The 7,149-nt window shown below is 33.3% G+C and overlaps 1 protein-coding gene across 1 annotated transcript in view; it reads right to left on the minus strand.

Moving 5' to 3' along the window:
* The window catches only part of Rh7 (Rhodopsin 7), a 76,047-nt gene extending 75,189 nt beyond the window's left edge, over nucleotides 1-858 (minus strand). Inside the window, exon 1 of the mRNA XM_036363060.2 lies at nucleotides 528-858. The gene's annotated coding sequence lies outside the window, so the exon portion shown is untranslated. The remainder of the gene's footprint in view (nucleotides 1-527) is intronic.
* Between the last annotated feature and the right edge of the window lie 6,291 nt (nucleotides 859-7,149).

Here is a 7,149-nt window from a genome sequence, read left to right on the forward strand (position 1 = left end):
TAAAACGAGTATACTATTTGACCTTGTGAGAGTGTAAAATGTTCGGCTACATCCGAAATTAGCTCTTCCTTATTTGCTTAAAACTACATTTATTTTTTTTTGAATTTTATAACTCAATAAAAAAACATCATTTTAAATTGCAAAGCTCATAATCTTCTTTCAAATTTAGTGCTGTGTTTTGTTTGACGATGAATATCTCGTAAACGCTTAACTTATTCGAAAAATGATTGAGCCATCAAAACCACAGCAAGCATATTATTGAATGCTAATACTTCACTAGAACTGCCATAAGCAGCTGTTCATCACGCCGAGACTCGGTTAGTAAAACACAAATGCGAGGTTACTCATACGCCCCTCCATCCACAAACTCAAACAAAGTTCATATGTCAGGTTTGAGTCAACACTTAATTTTATGTGTGTATGTTTATTTAAATTAAAGCGTTTAACGATTGATTTTTCGGATAATTATTTTAAAGACCCACAACAACAACAAAACCACATAAATGCAAGTCATAAATACAACAAACCGGTTATGGCAGTCAAACAAAACGGGCGCTCAAGCCACATGCCGCTTTAAATGAGAATAAGATGCCGCCTGTGAATTGCAGCTTTGTGAATTGCAAATTGCCGCTTCCGTCTTTAGTTGGTCGTTCGCAATTTCTTTTTGTTTTTGTATTTTAATTAAGTAAGCCGCTTTACTATAAACACAAATCGATTGCCGCGAGTCAGCGAAATTTTAAGCTATCGCTTGCAACACACACACACACACACGCACACATACTTGAGGGGTTTTCGTAGACCGTCGCGAGTTTTGTTTGGCTGCCGGCAGCTGACGCTTGATGCGTCTGCATCGGTCGAAAGTCCGTAACGAACTGAGTCCACAGCAGCAAACGATGGCAGTTTTATCAATGATTACCGTTGTGAGTGATGCTCTTGTTGTTGTTGTTGTTTAAGGTAATAAAGTTCCATCGAAAGCGGGGGATAGGCATTATGATGTTTACATGTGCACACAAAGAGTGGCGTCAAAGAATTATTTTGCTTACCGAACCCAACAAAGATACTCATAGTCCTTTTTCGCGCCAAACATTGATTTTGCTCTGCCGGTTATTGTTTGGATGCTGCGCACTTTGCTGAAAGAGAGAAAATGAGAGGCAGTGTTGTCATCCCTGCTGGATTTTTTCCCAACAAATGGCAATATTTTTGCAGTTTGTGTTATTAGCATGCTTCTGCACAGGATGTATATATATGCATATATATTTATTGTTAATAATAAGAGGTCCCAAGTAATGTTTCCTTCAATTCAACATTTTATAAAATTTTATAGTAAACTTTAAATTCAGATATATAAAGTTATATATAATTTCGCCCTTTAGCAGGATATTACGCCATCCTCCTAATCATCATTGAAACTCACATATCTTCGTTCTTAGCTTTGATAACATCCCTTCAATAGCTAAATAGGTAAAAAATCTCAAATAACAGTTGTGAGTATTTTTACATCAATAACAACAACAATAAATAATAATAACATACCAAAGGCCAAGGAACAGTCACAATAATAGGAGTGATCTCCAGATGAAATTCCTTTAAAGGGCAGAGTGCACTATTAATGTTGTTGATGTTGTAGCAGCAGAATTCTGCCGAGTTGACAGTCCTTGACTGGAAAAAATCCGGGTCCGGTGCAGTATTAATAAATGGTTATTACAACTCGCGCAAAACAGCCTTTCTAGTCTAATGAATTAAAAAGTTGCAAAGTTGAGGAGTGAATTTAGTAAGTGGTTCCAACAAAATAGTGCAACAACCCACACAACCACTAAAACTGACCACTTTTTGGTGAAATCCTATATCATAAGAACTACTCGACAGATTTCAATGTTACACTTTTGAAAAAGGTAAATTTGCACTACAACCACGCCTCATGTCCCTGTTATAAAATCTTAACTAACGGGTATTTCATGGGTTTTCAATGGGGTAATACATTTTTCGGTCGAATCGCCCAACAGAGTTAGTAATTCAAGGAACTATGGATAGGTTTCGCACCACGTTTACTTTAATGGATAACGCGCATCCTCAGAGACACCGTACAGTGCGCACCGAAGACGCTATAGTTGCTGTGGAGCAGAGTAATGTCAACGTAAAATCAATCAGCTTATACGTTTTACCGGCGCGGATACAATCATCTCCAACTTTCCATTTGACTTTAACCCATTTATTAGATCAATGTGATGTACACATTTTTTATTGAAATAAAATGTTGTAAAGAGGCAAAGGAAGTCAAAGTATGATATACAATATAATATAAACTAATGAGAGTCCATATATCACAATCGGTGCGTTCATGGTTACATGTAAAAGTGTCAAAGGTTCAGGTACAACCTGAACCCAACCCTTCCTTACATGTTTTGCATTTCGTTTTAAGTCAGAGCCTGAAAACCTCTAAAAAATATCCTTTATATCACAAGGCTTATAATATAGGAACCAATTAATGCAGGAATCTCTTAATAGGATCCTGAGCATTCTAAATAGATAAATATTGCATATGGATGGGAGCAGGCTGGCGCGCAGACCACGAGACAGAACTTCACCCAGAACGCGGTATTGTGTGGTGCGCAGTTTCTTCAAGGTGTATTGTCGGGCCATACTTCTTTGAAGAAAACGGTGTAACAGTAACTGTCAATTGGAATGTTTTCTTTTTACCTAAAACTACGCCGAAGACGTATATCTTTTTACAGCGCTTGGTTCTAGTAAGATGGAGCAATTGCACACATAGCCAGACAAACAAATTAATATCAAGAAACTCCACTTTCGGCTAATACACAAGGTCACCTGACCTGACTACACCAGACTTTTTTTTATGGGGTTATATCTAGCAAGAGGTGTACAAAACAAAACCCAGAAATCTGACTGCATTGAAGCAGTCCATTAAATCGATAATTGAGGCAATCCCTACTTCAACCCTTCAGGCCGCAATGAATTTAAATTAAGTATTGCATATGCGTGGCTGAAGATGGAGATAATTTACAGTCCATAATTTTGGAAAATAATTAATAATATAAAATAAAATCAAAATTTTCTATACAAAAAAAAGTAATGCATTGATTAAAATAAAGTTATTATGATATATTTTTGTAGCATGATTCCTGCGCCACCCGTACATTCGTAATGAAAATATTCACAAAGATCTTGGTACTTCTATGGTAAAGAAAAAAGTAGAGAAAAGCAGAGAGCAATAAGAACTTAAATTTCGGGATCATTCAAATCCATTAGCTAATCTTTTGCTATAACTCCGTAATTCAACCCGCTTAAAAAGAAGATATCTACCAGGCTCAACTTTTTTGGTTACAAATTAATTTCAGACTACCTATGGTTAAGTTTTAATCAAGCATATTCTATATTAAAATAAAACAATAAATATATTTACCTGTAATAAGTTCAACTCTGAATAGATGTTGAGTGTTGAACTCATGTTTTAATACTACTCTTTAAGAGAAGCCAAAAGAGCATTCTAAAGTGTCCAACCTGCTCATCAAAGTAACTTTTTAAATGTACTGATGTGTTACTTACTCATCAGAGAAAATTATTTCTTTGTAGTTTCATTCAATATCACTTTTAAGTTTATAAATTTCGAGTATCTACTCAAGAAAAAAACCAGTTGGAATAGCTTTATTGTACAAATACCTGAAATATGCAAGAAACTACACCTTCCAAGCAAGCAAATACAGTAAGGGGCAAACGTGTGTAAACAAAGAATGCAGTTTACATATATGTATTGTAAATAAAAATCTAGCATTTCTATGGTTCGTACATCGTAGTTCCCATGGTGAAGAAAATTTTAATGGACCATATATTGATCTAAATGCGCAAAGCAAAACATTCACCGAGCTTTTGTGATGATTCTCGCACAACTTTTGCCATTCTGCCATTTACATTTGATGGTATCTGGAAACTCGGCGACCTAACATTTCCCCATCTACCGTTTGAAGTGACAAGACACATATTCGAATCCATTATCTCATTCTAGGAAAGACACGACTGAAATGTCATCATTAAACAGATAACGCTATAGAAAAATCTATATGAGCATCAAAAGAATTACAGATAGCGGCAGTTTATACCAATCTGCTAGTCATGAATATTTTCTTTCATTAGCTGCAACACTTCTTTTTCAAATCTAATTATTACATTCAATAAATTTAATAATCACCTTATTTTAAATAATTCCTTTATTTATATTGAATGAAAACTCTATTCAAAATAATTAATAAGCTTCCTTAAACATCTTCCGTTTTTAATGTTGCTTTACTTTACTATTTTTATACCCTAAACAGGTTATATAATATTAAGTTTGCCACGATGCTTGTTGGAGATCTTACAAATATATGTGTATCTAAATGATTACCGTGACGAGCTGAGACGATTAAATTGTTCCTTTAAGAAGGGTATTACGGTTTCGGTGAAACCGTAGTTAACGTTTTTTCTTGTTTATATAAAATGTTCAAACATTTGGCAAATTCGTTTTTGTTTTTATTTTAACCGATTTGAATATTTACATAAATCAGTTGAGTCTCTTCTATAGTAAATCTCTAAAATTTAGAGTCTAAATGTACCCTTCGTGATGGATTTTTAATTGCCACAAAAGCCTGTTACAGGCGCCAAGTTTACTGCCGTGCCTAAAACAGTATCATTCTCAAAATTAGAAAATAAAAAATAAAAAATATTTTTAATAAAATTAATCAAATATAGACACCTAAATTTTCATCTAGTACACACAATTTTATTACTCAATGTATGTACACGGCTATCTTCTAATGTGTGGAAAGAACAAAGGTACTTGAAGATGAATTTAAGTGAATTATGCGTTTAGAACAAAGTCAAACTACTTTTTTCCTGCCTTTCATTTTTCACTTTTAATACTTTTTGTAGACGCAAAGTACCTTTTTCTACAATGGCTGTGACGGTAACAATGGCAATGAGAAAGCATGATTACACGGTCGCACACATACATGTACAATATAATAATCTATAAGGTATATGCATATGGGCAGACACGAGCGTTGTTCGCTAAGTCAGGGCGTATTTAAATTGGAATATTCCTTTGAATTACCAGTCGGCAATGGAGCAGCAACAGGGTTAGTTTTAACCACAAGTAAAAGAAGTAATTTGGAAAGCCAAACATAGCCAGACATAAATACTCTAAAATACTTGCAGTACTAAATAAATGTGGTTTTGGCAATACCATATTTTTCTCCCGAAGGTTGAGACTATTAAATATCCGCCTTATGATTGCCAAGGTTGCTCAGATTGTCTTTAGGAGGCTCACTGTAAAACAACTGGGGCTTAAATCACCTCACTCTATTATATATATTACCCAGGATTCTTAGGTGGAACACAGGGCCTTTATTATGTCCTCTTCGAATCACCCTGTGCTCCTGATGAAGTTCTTCAATACAAAAGGTTGTATCTGTACATATCCGAGACAACGTCAAGAGACCCTCAAGCGCTAGTTACGTTTCTTTTCCTATACAAAGCTTTGCATTCGAATAGAAGATGTTTTATAGTCTCTTCATCTTCTACCTCTTGACAGCTTCTACAATACTCATATGTTGGTGTATGTGTTCCCAGCATGCTAGCCTGCCTGCCAATAAGAGAGTGACCTGTTAGCACTCATACTAGAGTTTTTATGTCATTCCTTTTAAGTTTTAATATTCGGCCTATACTAGCTGCTCTTTGTATGCTTTCCATCAGGATTGCGAAGTTTTAAATTAAAAAATTTGGGAATAAAAATTACTTTTTAAATTTTAAAAATTAGGTTTTCATTTTTTAATATCACTTGTAAATTTGAATGAACGCGAAAAAATTTTAATTCAAAAGCAAATTATCTTTTTAATTCTCAATTATGTGCTCAATATTAAAATGTTTCTTTTTTATTCTCCAATCCGGTAGTGGGGATTAAAAATTAAAAATAAATTTTAGTCTCAAACCGAATTAAAAACTTATTTTTAATTACAAATTTATTTTTAATTTTTAATCCGGATGCGGGATTAAATATTTTTTTTATTGTAATTCCAAATACGGGATAAATATATGTTTTATAATGAATAGAAAAAAATATGGGGTAAAAAAATTATGGATTTTTAATACTTAAAGAATAGGAAATTCCAGTTATAAATTTGGCCTTGAAATATTAGCAGCGGGTATTCAATACATTCTGGTGGATTAGGGAATTCCCGTCTTAAGTATTTCTTTGAAACCATTAAGCGGGTATTATGCATATTGTTCTACCACATTCATGGTAATTCGTTGCAAAAAAATGTGAGACCATCTTCCCAACATACAAATAAAATATGCAACACACTCTAAGCGCGCTATACCGGCAGCGCTGACCGCCCGCCAATTGTTTTTTTTTTTTTGCTTAATCTAATCGCGATCAGTCAAATTTTTGCGGATTTTGTTACTTTAATGTTTATTGCCAAATACTGAAATTTTTTTTTTAATTTTTTGAGGGAGAATCATTAAAATTTTCATTTGTTAACTTAAAAGTTAATTAACAATATGAAAAAAAAAATGTTAATTCATACATATTTTCTCAATGTACAAGTATTGAACTATAAATCCTGAAATAAGTTTTCTAATTATTAATTTTTTAACTAAAGATAGTAAAAATGTTCAGTTAAAAAAAATTGTTGTTAAAATTAAAATTTAAAAAAACTGAACGGGGGATTACTTGTTCATGGTGACATACTATAAATTTTAGTCTCAAACCGAATTAAAAACTTATTTTTAATTACAAATTTATTTTTAATTTTTAATCCGGATGCGGGATTAAATATTTTTTTTATTGTAATTCCAAATACGGGATAAATATATGTTTTATAATGAATAGAAAAAAATATGGGGTAAAAAAATTATGGATTTTTAATACTTAAAGAATAGGAAATTCCAGTTATAAATTTGGCCTTGAAATATTAGCAGCGGGTATTCAATACATTCTGGTGGATTAGGGAATTCCCGTCTTAAGTATTTCTTTGAAACCATTAAGCGGGTATTATGCATATTGTTCTACCACATTCATGGTAATTCGTTGCAAAAAAATGTGAGACCATCTTCCCAACATACAAATAAAATATGCAACACACTCTAAGCGCGCTA

Source organism: Bactrocera oleae, chromosome 6 (assembly GCF_042242935.1).
Source record: "Bactrocera oleae isolate idBacOlea1 chromosome 6, idBacOlea1, whole genome shotgun sequence".
NCBI classification, from domain to species: domain Eukaryota; kingdom Metazoa; phylum Arthropoda; class Insecta; order Diptera; family Tephritidae; genus Bactrocera; species Bactrocera oleae.